Source organism: Hordeum vulgare, chromosome 5H, assembly GCF_904849725.1.
Source record: "Hordeum vulgare subsp. vulgare chromosome 5H, MorexV3_pseudomolecules_assembly, whole genome shotgun sequence".
Lineage (NCBI taxonomy): Eukaryota > Viridiplantae > Streptophyta > Magnoliopsida > Poales > Poaceae > Hordeum > Hordeum vulgare.
In genome coordinates this window covers 516,516,531-516,529,999 of record NC_058522.1, presented here as the reverse complement: position 1 = coordinate 516,529,999, position 13,469 = coordinate 516,516,531, and positions in this window count along the sequence as shown.

The window sequence follows — 13,469 nt, the reverse complement described above, 5'->3', positions numbered from 1 at the left end:
GGAAGCCTTCGAAATACTTAAGAGGGCTTTGATAACTGCACCTATTGTCCAACCACCTGATTGGAACTTGCCTTTTGAGATCATGTGTGATGCTAGCAATTATGTTGTTGGTGCTGTTCTAGGGCAAAGAGTTGATAAGAAGTTGAGTGTTATTCACTACGCTAGTAAAACTCTAGACAGTGCCCAAAGAAACTATGCCACTACAGAGAAGGAATTTTTAGCAGTCGTGTTTGCATGTGAAAAGTTCAGGTCTTACGTAGTTGATTCCAAAGTCACTATTCACACTGATCATGCTGCTATTAAGTACCTCATGGAGAAGAAGGACGCTAAACCTAGAATTATCAGATGGGTTCTCTTGCCACAAGAATTTGATTTGCACGTTGTCGACAGAAAGGGTGTTGATAACCCAGTAGCAGATAACTTGTCTAGGTTGGAGAACGTTCTTGATGACCCACAACCTATTGATGATAGCTTTCCCGATGAGCAATTTAATGCCATCAATGCTTCACGTAGTGCACCGTGGTATGCTGATTATGCAAACTATATTGTTGCCAAATACATACCACCTAGTTTCACGTACCAGCAAAAGAAGAAATTCTTCTTTGACTTGAGGCACTACTTTTGGGATGATCCTCACCTTTATAAGGAAGGAGTAGATGGTGTTATTAGACATTGTGTTCCTGAACATGAACAGGGAGAAATCCTACAGAAGTGTCACTCCGAGGCCTACGAAGGACACCATGCGGGAGATAGAACTGCACACAAGGTATTGCAATCAGGTTTATATTGGCCCACTCTCTTCAAGGATGCCCATAAGTTTGTCTTGTCTTGTGACGAATGGCAAAGAATAGGTAATATTAGCAAACGTGAGGAAATGCCTATGAACTATTCACTTGTCATTGAACCATTTGACGTCTGGGGCTTTGATTATATGGGACCTTTTCCAAAATCCAACGGGTATACGCATATCTTAGTTGCTGTTGATTACGTCACTAAGTGGGTAGAAGCTATCCCCACTAGTAGTGCTGATCACAACACCTCTATCAACATGCTGAAAGAAGTTATCTTCCCTAGATTTGGAGTCCCTAGATATCTAATGACCGACGGTGGTTCACACTTCATTCATGGTGCTTTCCGTAGAACGCTTTCTAAGTACGATGTCATCCATAGAATTGCGTCTCCCTACCACCCTCAGGCCAGTGGTCAAGTAGAGCTAAGCAATAGAGAGATTAAACTGATTCTGCAAAAGAGTGTCAACAGGTCTAGAAAGAATTGGTCTAAGAAGCTCGATGATGCACTGTGGGCTTATAGAACTGCCTATAAGAATCCCATGGGCATGTCTCCGTATAAAATGGTGTACGGTAAAGCATGTCACTTACCTCTTGAGCTAGAGCATAAAGCTTATTGGGCAATCAAAGAGCTCAACTTTGATTTCAAACTTGCCGGTGAGAAGAGGTTATTTGACATTAGCTCGCTTGATGAGTGGAGAACTCGGGCATATGAGAATGCCAAGCTGTCCAAAGAGAAAGTTAAGAGGTGGCATGATAAGAGGATACAAAAGCGTGAGTTCAATGTAGGTGATTATGTCTTGCTATATATAACTCTCGTTTAAGATTCTTTGCAGGCAACCTTCTCTCTAAATGGGAAGGTCCCTATGTTGTTGAGGAAGTATATCGTTCCGGTGCTATCAAGATCAACAACACGGAAGGTAATTGTTCGAGAGTGGTAAATGGGCAGAGAATCAAGCATTATATCTCAGGTACTCCCATAAATGTTGAAAGCAATATCATCAATACCATAACTCCGGAAGAATACCTAAGGGACATTTATCAGCCTGTTTCAGACTTCGAAAACGAAGAGGTATGAGATTCGGTAAGAAAACAGAGTCCAAAACTTTTCCAATAGGAAATTTTCTCCATTTTGGAATATTTGAAAAATTACAAAAAATGGAAGTAGTCCGGAAAGTGCGCGAGGAGGCAACAATCCTGCACGGCGCGGGCCCACCCCCTGGCCATGTCGTGAGGGCTTGTGGCCACCTCGTGCGCCTCCCGGACTCCGTTTACGTGCAGGGTACTCCTTCTGGTCTGAAAAAAAATCATTATATATACTTCAGTTTGGTCTGACCCCTGCATCACGCAGATTTCCTATGTTTTTCGCTTCGAGCTTGTTTTCTGCTGCAGATCTAGGTCAAGATGTCTTCTTAGGATTCAGAGGGGGAGAGCTATGTGGTAGATTACCTTGCTAACCCCAAGGTCTATGGGGACTTGGAACCATATGGTTGGACCACTGATGAGGAAGAAGACTATGATCCCAAGGGGAAGGAACAAACGAGTTCCGATGAAGAGGAGGCTCCTCTACCTCAACCTGGACGCACCCATGAGAGTAAGCAGGAGCTTTGCCAAAGTGTGTTGAAGCTGGAGGAGGAAAATGATGATCTGAGGGAGCAGAACTTTATGCTCAAGTGGAAATTAGACAAGCTCAAGACCGCTTCAACAACTCCACCGCCACCACCAAAGGAAGACAACTGAGCATTGGTATGGGAAATCCCCTTGACTTTTGCCAAGCTTGGGGGAGTTGCCCCGGTATCGTATCACCATCACATCTTTTGCCTTTACCTTTGTTTTAGTTTTCCTTTTCAGTTTTATTTTTCTCTAGTAGTTTAAAAGTCTTAGTGTTTTAGTTTTGAGTTTTGCTTTGTGTCACCCCCAATGTATTCTTGCTCGTGAGCCATATAATAAAGAGTGTCTTAGTTGAAGGGCTTTGCCTCTTGCCTTGATCAAAAGAGTGAGAATAGAACAAAAGCATGAAATATCATGTAGTGATCTTATGGGAAGTGATGGCTTCACATATAAAAAGAATGAGGATTGAAACTTGTTGAGGGTAGGCAAACATAGACCTTGGTCATTGTTGCAATTAATAGGAAGTGATGAAGAAGGAGAGGTTCACATATAAATATATCATCTCTGACACCATCTATGATTGTGAACACTCACCAAACTATTGCATGCCTAGAAGTAGATGTTGGACAAGGAAGACAACGTAATGAATTGTGTTTGCTTGGCTCTGAACAATTTTATATGATTAGAGATCCCTTAGCATGTGATGATTGCTTCCACCTCATATTAGCCAAAACTCCCGCACCAAGTAGAGATACTACTTGTGCATCCATAAACCTTCAAACCAGTTTTGCCATGAGTGTCACCATACCTACCTATGGATTGAATAAGATCCCTCAAGTAAGTTGTGATCGGTGCAAGCAATAAAAATTGCTCTCTAATATGTATGATCTATTAGTGTGTGGAAAATAAGCTTTGTACAAACCTGTGATGAGGAAGACATAAAAGCGACAGACTGCATAATAAAGTTCTTTATCACAGGGGGCAATACAAAGTGACTTTCCTCCGCACTAAGAGGACACGCATCCAAACCTCAAAAGCGCATGACAACCTCTGCTTCCCTCTGCGAAGGGCCTATCTTGTACCTTTACTTTTTACCCTTGCAAGAGTCATGGTGATCTTCACCAATTCCTTGTTTCGCCTTCATCTTGGCTACCGTCATATGCTTGGGAAAGATCTATATTCATATGTCAACTTGGAGGTAAGTATTCATGAATTTTTATTGTTGACATTACCCTTGAGGTAAGCAGTTGGGAGGAAAAACTGTAAGCCCCTATCTTTCTGTGTGTCCAGCTCAAACTTTGATCTCATGAGTACCACGTGAGTTGTAGCAATTGTAGAGAACGAAAGAATGATTGAGTATGTGGATTTGCTTTACAAGCTCTTATTTGACTCTTTCTGATGTTGTGAAAAATTGCAATTGCTTCCATGACTAAAGGCTATCGGTTGTTACTTCTCGGTAAGGTTCTTGATCCGTGCTTTACTTTGTGGAGGAATTATCACTTTAGCATGAGAGATTATATGTTTGTATTTCTGTTCTGATAATGATCATGATGCATGCATGTTCGTATCTTGTTTTGTCCACACCTCTCTCCCTAAACATGTGGACATATTTATTGAGCTGGGCTTTCGCTTGAGGACAAGCGAGGTCTAAGCTTGGGGGAGTTGATACGTCCATTTTGCATCATGTTTTCACGTTGATATTTATCGCTTCTTTGGCTGTTATTTCACTTCATGGTAATATTCTTATGCCTTTTCTCTGTTATTTTGCAAGGTTTACATGAAGAGGGAGAATACCGGCAACTGGAATTCCGGCCTGAAAGTGGAGCAAAGTTGAGATACCTATTCTGCGCAACTCCAAACACCGTGAAAATCGACGGAGATTTTTTTCTCAATTTATAAAAAATACTAGGCTGAAAACGTGCCAGAGGGGCTCCAGGGGGCGGCCACAAGCCTGCACGGCGCGACCACCCCCCTCTTTTTCTATATGGAGGGTTTTGTCCAGGAAAAAAAATCAGAAGGGACCTTTTTCGTGGTTTCGCCGCAGCCACGAGGTGGAACTTGAGCAGAACCAATCTAGAGCTCCGACAGGACGATCCTGCTGGGGAAACTTCCCTCCCAGAGGGGGAAATCATCGCCATCGTCATCACCAACACTCCTCTCATCGGAGGGGACTCGTCACCATCAACATCTTCATCAGCACCATCTCATCTCCAAACCCTAGTTCATCTCTTGTAACCAATCTCCGTCTCGCGACTCCGATTGGTACTTGTAAGGTTGTTTGTAGTGTTGATTACTCTTTGTAGTTGATGCTAGTTGGCTTACTTGGTGGAAGAGTTTATGTTCAGATCCTTGATGCTACTCATTACACCTCTGATCATGATTATGATGATGCTTTGTGAGTAGTTACTTTTGTTCCTCAGGACATGGGATAAATCATGCTAATAATAGTCATGTGAATTTGGTATTCGTTCGGTATTTTGATATGTTGTATGTTGTTTTTCCTCTAGTGGTGTTATGTGAACGTCGACTACATAACACTTCACCATTATTTGGGCCTAGAGGAAGGCATTGGGAAGTAGTAAGTAGATGATGGGTTGCTAGAGTGACACAAGCTTAAACCCTAGTTTATGCGTTGCTTCGTAAGGGGCTGATTTGGATCCACTAGTTTAATGCTATGGTTAGACTTTGTCTTAATTCTTCTTTAGTAGTTGCGGATGCTTGCGAGAGGGGTTAATCATAAGTGGGATGCTTGTCCAAGTAAGGTCAGTACCCAAGCGCCGGTCCACCCACATATCAAACTATCAAAGTAACGAACGCGAATCATATGAACATGATGAAACTAGCATGACAGAAATTCCCGTGTGTCCTCGGGAGCGTTTTTCCTCCTATAAGACTTTGTTCGGGCTTGTCCCTTGCTACAAAAGGGATTGGACACTTTGCTGCACCGTTGCTACTTTTGTTACTTGTTGCTTGCCACGAATCATCTCACCACACAATCACTTGTTACCGACAATTTCAGTGCGTGCAGATTTTGCCTTGCTGGAAACCACTTGTCAGATCCTTCTGCTCCTCGTTGGGTTTGACACTCTTACTTATCGAAAGGACTACAATTGATCCCCTATACTTGTGGGTCATCAAGACTCTTTTCTGGCGCCGTTGCCGGGGAGTGAAGCGCCTTTGGTAAGTGGAACTTGGTAAGGAAACATTCATATAGTGTGCTAAAATTTATTGTTACTTGTCATTATGGATACTAATCCTTTGAGGGGCTTGTTTGGGGTATCTTCACCTCGAACGGAAGCACAAAGAGTTGCTCCTCAAGTTTCTTCATAATTTCAATATTTTGTCACGTACGATGTAACTCATTTGATATTTGAATAATAACGTGAAAACATCATAAAAATAGTTACACAAGTAGAAGGCCGATGACAGACGAACGGACGATGAAGGCCGACGGCGGACGGCGGACGATGCAACGACGACCGTACGGACGACGGACGAACGGAAGGTGAAGTGCGTGGCGACGGACGGACGGTGAAAGGCGCGGTGATGCATGAACGGGTGAAGGGCGTGATGCTACTGCAACAAAAGACCTTCCAACAGCTCCAGAAACACGTGCCGACAGGAGACTGTTCTTGTCTTGATACTCCTCAGCAACGGCACCAGGAATCATTTTGCTGCGGCTACGCCTTAAGGGACTTCCTAGGCAAATATGCAAAGGATTTCCCCCATGGCCTTGGAGCCTTGCGTTGGTGTTCCCTCGAAGCGGAAAGGGTGATGTAGCGCAGCGGTGGTAAGTATTTTCCTCAGTTTGAGAACCAAGGTATCGATCCAGTGAAGGAGTATCACAAGTACCTGCACAAACACAAAAAGCTTGCTCCCAACGCTATGAAGGGGTTGTCAATCCCTTATAGATTGTTTGCCAAGTGAGAACTGAAAGCAACAAAGTAACAAAGCAAAAGTGGAAACGATAGGTGTGAATAGACCCGGGGGCCGTAGTGTTCACTAGTGGCTTCTCTCATGAAAGCAAGTAGACGGTGGGTGAACAAATTACTCTCGAGCAATTCATAGAACCGCGCAAAGTCGTGACATCATCTATGGCAATGATTATATCTATAGGCATCACGTCCAAAACAAGTAGACCGATACTTTCTAGATCTACTACTATTACTCCACACGTCGACCGCTATCCAGCATGCATCTAGTGTATTAAGTCCAAAAGAACAGAGTAACGCCTTAAGCAAGATGACATGATGTAGCTGGACAATCTCATATCTACGACAAAGCCCATCTTGTTACCCTTGATGGAAACTACACGATGTGTGCCTTGCTGCCTCTACTGTCACGGGGAAAGGTCACCACACGGTAAGAACCCAAAACCAAGCACTTCTCCCATTGCAAGAATCATAGGTCTAGTTGGCCAAACAAAATCCAAGACTTGGAGAGACTTACAAGGATATCAAATCATGGATATAAGAAATCAGCAAAGACTCAAATATATATCATAGATAATCTGATCACAAATCCACAATTCATCGGATCTCGACAAACACACCGCCAAAGAGGATTACATCGGATAGATCTCCATGAAGATCATGGAGAACTTTGTATTGAAGATCCAAGAGAGAGAAGAATCCATCTAGCTACTAACTACGGACCCGTAGGTCTGAAGTAAACTACTCACGAGTCATTCGAGGGGCGATGATGTTGATGTAGAAGCCCTCCAACTCCAAAGTCCCCTCCGGCAGGGCACCGGGAAGGGTCTCCAGATGAGATCTCGCGGAAACGGAAGCTTGCGGCGGCAGAAAAGTGTTTTTGTGGATTCCCTCATTTTTTTCCTGTATTTTAGGGAATATATAGGCGAAGGAGCTAGATCAGGGGGCGCCAGGGAGGCCACAAGCCTGCTAGCCACCGCCCCTTGGTGGCGGCTACAGGGCTTGTGGGCCCCGTGTAGCTCTCCTGGCTTGGCCTTCAAGTCCCGTGATCTTCTTCCGTTCGGGAAAAAATTATTTCGGGGATTTTATTCTGTTTGGACTCCGTTCCAAAATCAAATCTGAAAAGAGCGAAAAACACAGAAAAAACAGGAACTGGCACTTGGCACTGAATTAATAAGTTAGTCCCAAAAAAGATATAAAAGGTACATAAAACATCTAAAGATGACAAGATAACAGCATGAAACCATCAAAAATTATAGATACGTTTGAGACGTATCACGCGACGACGCACGGATGGTGAAGGCCGCGGCGATAAAGTTGTGACGGCGTATGGGGTGATAGATCACATCAGCGGCGGGATGGATGAAGGGCGGTGGGGCAGTATAGTGTGGGGCGGCGGGGCTGGGCGGCAGCGGCGAGATCACGTCGGGGGCGCGGCGGCGCTGCGGCGGCGAGATCACGTCGGGGTAGGGCTAGGGGTATGAACATACTGCATGCACACCGCTAATCCTGTCGGCGTGGAAAAAAATATAGCGACATTAGTTGAGATTTTTTTTCCATATTAAAGACGAAATTTAATAAAAACAATATGGTGATGTGACGAAATTTTCCCGTAATAAAGAAGAAAATTTCCTATTTTTTTTCCACGCTTCCTAATGAACTTCACAAGGCGGCACGTCAAATTTTTGAATTTTCTGACAATCCGTGCTTTTCCTGTGAATTTCCATTCAAAAACAATCAAAAACAGATGCTAGACGTGACGCAACGTAACGTGCGTATGGTCTCCGATTTTGTCGAAATTTTGGGTGGCATCATTACATGTGCATCCTTAAGTGCCGGCAAAAGTTGTGTAAATTTCATGCATGCATCCATCACTACAGGAATCACGCATTTTGCCGTCAGGACTCTACAGAAGCGGCAAATTTTTTGTCGTCAGCCCATGATGGCAAAAAATGTTGTCAACCCATGTGCCCGCATATCGTATCTTTGCCGTCAGCGCCCGGTAGAGCAGACGGCAAAATGTTTGCCGTCAGTGGAATTATGTTGCCGCCAGCTTCTTTCGTAGACGGCAAAACAAATGGTCAGAAGACGGAACGGCTTAGCTAACGGATGACGTTAGCCCTTTTTCCCGTCTTCCTCACCCGTACATGTCAGCAAAATATGGCATTTTTTTGCCGTCTTCCTAACCTATACATGACAGCAAAATATGTCATATTTGTATCGTCTGCCTAAACTGTACATGACAGCAAAATATGTCATATTTTTTGTCGTCTTCCTAGCCTGTACATGACAGTAAAATATGATTTATTTTTTACCGTCTTGTGAACTTGTACAAGACAGCAAACCACATGGTGGGGCGCCACATTTGTTTGCCGTCATGAACATGACAACAAATATCATAAATAGACAATTTATATAACATAATCCATACAATATATATATGTGTGTGTATATATATATATATATATATATATATAACATCCATAGTCCATACATCATATATATAACATCCATAATCCATACATCATATATATAACATCCTTAATCCATACAACATATAACACATCCAAAATCCATACATCATATATATAACATCCTTAATCCATACAACATATAATACATCCATAATCCATATATCATATATATAACATCCATAATCCATACATCATATATATAATCCATGTCATAATATTTGGCATTACTACATAAAATTTGGCATTACGATAAATGTCTTCATGTCAATATCGTAGTCCAAAGAACATCCGTATGACAACCTACAAGATGAAGTCATGCACATATGTCAGATTTTGGCACACAATAAATAAAGCTTATTCAGTTCTTGGCACACAATAAAATTTGAGGAACACATAGAAAATCTCCAAGCAGGGAGACTCACAAATAAAAAACATAATTGTCAACTGCATGGTGATCGGACATGTTTCATTACAAGTTGGAATAGATTGATAATGATGACAAAAGAAGAAACAAAAATACAAAAATAAGTGATGGAACAAGCCAATGTGATTCTTCGAGGAAACGGAAGGTCCCATGGAAGAGGACCACCCACATGTCAGTTTAAAACTAGAAGAAATAGGCACTTATTAAAAATGGAGCACCTCCCACATGTATTATTTAGTTCCTTCGTCAAATACACATAGATATGTCAAGATTTAAAGGGCCAGGTAATTTACCAATTTTTTTAATACACACGAATAATTTTATATTGTATTATACGACTAAGCAATCGAGATAATTAGAGCAAAACTATATTTCCATGTGTAGAATAGTAGAAGCATCTCTGCACATGATATTGCACAATACAACCGCAATAATGAGAGGTAGTTCTAATAGACATTGATGTTATATAATAAGTTATTGGGCAGCGGCAGCACAATCCTGTGATTAGCATGGCATGGCAGGTGGCAGCACAATCCTGTGATTTTCCATTGTCACATGCAAAATACAGTACTACCAACACAATAAAACAAACTCAATTGAGTACTACCAACACAATAAAACAAACTCAATACAGAAATCGAAGGCATCCCACTCGTGCCTCCTGGAGAGGTTTTGAATTACCACAGTTTAAAAAAACTGTGCTGCCAAACAACACCTAGCATCCTGGAGAGGTTTTGAATTACCAAAGTTTAAATAAAATTGTGCTGCCAAACAGCACCTAGCATCCTGCATGTTCCTGTTCTTGCCAAAAAGTGGATTACCCTCTGGAGCTTGATATCTATGACTTCTGCTCGGATGAGCTGAAACTAAAACTTCAAACTCCTCGACAAGTAGCTCTCTGGTCATTATTCAAATTTTAATTTGGCAGCTCTGGTATTGTTTTGATTGGGACATTAAATTTGGATTTGGACCACATGGTCAATTTATCATTTCAAACAATCAAACTTTTATAAGAAATGATAATTGGGTTAATCTTTTGTGCAACTAGCAAATGCTAGTTATGATTCATTTTGACTAGTTCATCATAATTCATTTTGACAAGAGACTTGCTAGGGACTACATCTTTATAGCTTCACAAGTTCATTTTGACAAGAGACTTGCTAGGGACTACATCTTTACAGTGAGCTTAACCCTGTGTTCTTTCTTGAACGTTGAGAGATGGCAAAGAGCGCTTCGCTTTTGCCCAATTCTAAAATATTTAGGGATAGCTATTCATGTTTATCATATATGAGAAAAACAATGACATGATATTAACAATTAGAGCATATTAACAATTCTGCTATGTCATTCTATGGGTTGAAATGGGTCAAATACATAGCTTCAAGTGGTCTCGTAATCATGAAGATATCAAGTGGTCTCTACTTGTAAATGAGATATGGAGGCACTAACCATAGCAGATCTGAAAGATGCGGAGAACCATCAAGGTTATTGCTAGGAGCATGAGCATGTGAAGATCCAGCATTATTAGATCCATTGATCGATGGATGCTGCATGAAGTATTATATGGTTAGAATGACACTCAGACTAAGAAATAGAATAATGATCCTTGCAAATATTTTAGTTAATTAACCGTAGGACGCGGAGTAAGGGCAGAAAAATCGAAAGCGGGCATACCATTCTGGGTACAATAAGCCTGCAAATTATGTTAAGAGCGGTGAAGGTTAAGCACCGATAGTAAAAGACTAGATGTGTTGGCTATTAAGGAATTGTGCTTGGCTATTAAGGAACTAACCGTAAACATCTGAAAGTTTTGAGTATTTTGTGCCCACACCGCGTGCTGCGTCCTCTCATCAGCCAGTCGCCTCTCCTCCGCTCTCTCCACCGCCCTTTCCTCAGCCGTCAGTCGCCTCTCCTCTGTCCTCTCTGCCGCCCTCTCCGCAGCCGCCCGTCGCCTATCCACTATCAACTTCTCCTCAAGTAGGTGTTGGGGAACGTCGCATGGGAAACAAAAATTTTCCTACGCACACGAAGACCTATCATGGTGATGTCCATCTACGAGGGGGATTTCAGATCTACGTACCCTTGTAGATCACACAACAGAAGTGTTAATAAACACGGTTGATGTAGTGGAACTTCCTCACGTCCCTCGATCCGCCCCGCGAACCGTCCCACGAACCGTCCCGCGATCCGTCCCACGATCCGCTCCGATCTAGTGTCGAACGGACGACACCTCCGCGTTCAACACACGTATAGCTCGACGATGATCTCGGCCTTCTTGATCCAGCAAGAGAGACGTAGAGGTAGATGAGTTCTCCGGCAGCGTGACGGCACTCCGGAGGTTGGTGGTGATCTAATCTCAGCACGGCTCCGCCCGAGCTCCGCAGAAACGCGATCTAGAGGAAAAACCGTGGAGGTATGTGGTCTGGCTGCCTTGGAAAAGTGGTCTCAAATCAGCCCTAAAACCTCTGTATATATAGGTGGGAGGGGAGGGGCCTTGCCTTGGGACTCAAGGAGCCCCAAGGGGTTCGGCCGAAGGGGGGGGGGAGGAGGAGTCCTCCTCCAATCCTAGTCCAACTAGGATTGGAAGGTGGAGTCCTTCCCTTCCTTCCCACTTCCCCTTTTTTTCTCTTTGATTTTCTTATCTCCTGCGAACGGGCCTTCTTTGGGCTTGCCCAACAGCCCACTAAGGGCTGGTGCGGCACCCCTAAGGCCTATAGGCTCCGGTGAACATTCGGAACCCATTCGTCATTCCCGATACATTCCCGGTAATGCCGAAAAGTTTCCGGTAATCAAATGAGGTCATCCTATATATCAATCTTCGTCTCCGGACCATTTCGAAAACCCTCGTGACGTCCGTGATCTCATCTGGGACTCCGAACAACATTCGGTAACCAACCATATAACTCAAATACACATGAAACAACGTCGAACCTTAAGTGTGCAGACCCTGCGGGTTCGAGAACTATGTAGACATGACCCGAGGGACTCCTCGGTCAATATCCAATAGCGGGACCTGGATGCCCATATTGGATCCTACATATTCTAGGAAGATTTTATCGTTTGAACCTCAGTGCCAAGGATTCATATAATCCCGTATGTCATTCCCTTTGTCCTTCGGTATGTTACTTACCCGAGATTCGATCGTCAGTATCCACATACCTATTTCAATCTCGTTTACCGGCAAGTCTCTTTACTCATTCCGTAATACAAGATCCCGCAACTTACACTAAGTCACATTTCTTGCAAGGCTTGTGTGTGATGTTGTATTACCGAGTGGGCCCCGAGATACCTCTCCGTCACACGGAGTGACAAATCCCTGTCTTGATCCATACTAACTCAACGGACACCTTCGCAGATACTTGTAGATCATCTTTATAGTCACCCAGTTACGTTGTGCATTTGATACACATAAAGCATTCCTCCGGTGTCAGTGAGTTATATGATCACATGATCATAGGAATAAATACTTGACACGCAAAAAACAGTAGCAACAAAATGACACGATCAACATGCTACGTCTATTAGTTTGGGTCTAGTCCATCACATGATTCTCCTAATGATGTGATCCCATTATCAAGTGACAACACTTTCCTATGGTCAGGAAACCTGGACCATCTTTGATCAACGAGCTAGTCAACTAGAGGCTTACTAGGGACAGTGTTTTGTCTATGTATCCACACAAGTATTGTGTTTCCAATCAATACAATTATAGCATGGATATAAATGATTATCATGAACAAAGAAATATAATAATAACTAATTTATTATTGCCTCTAGGGCATATTTCCAACAGCCTCCTACTTGCACTAGAGTCAATAATCTAGTTCACATCACCATGTGATTCTAACGAATCTAACACCCATATAGTTCTGGGGTCTGATCACGTCTTGCTCGTGAGAGAGGTTTTAGTCAACAGTTCTGAAACTTTCAGGTCCGTGTGTTCTTTACAAATCTTTATGTCATCTTTATAGATGTTGCTACTACGTGCTATTCGGAAACACTCCAAATATCTACTCTACTATACGAATCCGTTTCACTACTCATAGTTATTCGGATTAGTGTCAAAGCTTGCATCGACGTAACCCTTTACGACAAACTCTTTAACCACCTCCATAATCGAGAAAAATTCCTTAGTCCATTTTGTTACTAAGGATAACTTTGACCGCTGCTAGTGATTCAATCATGGATCACTCTCTGTACCTCTCAACAGACTTTGAGGCAAGGCACACATCAGGTGCAG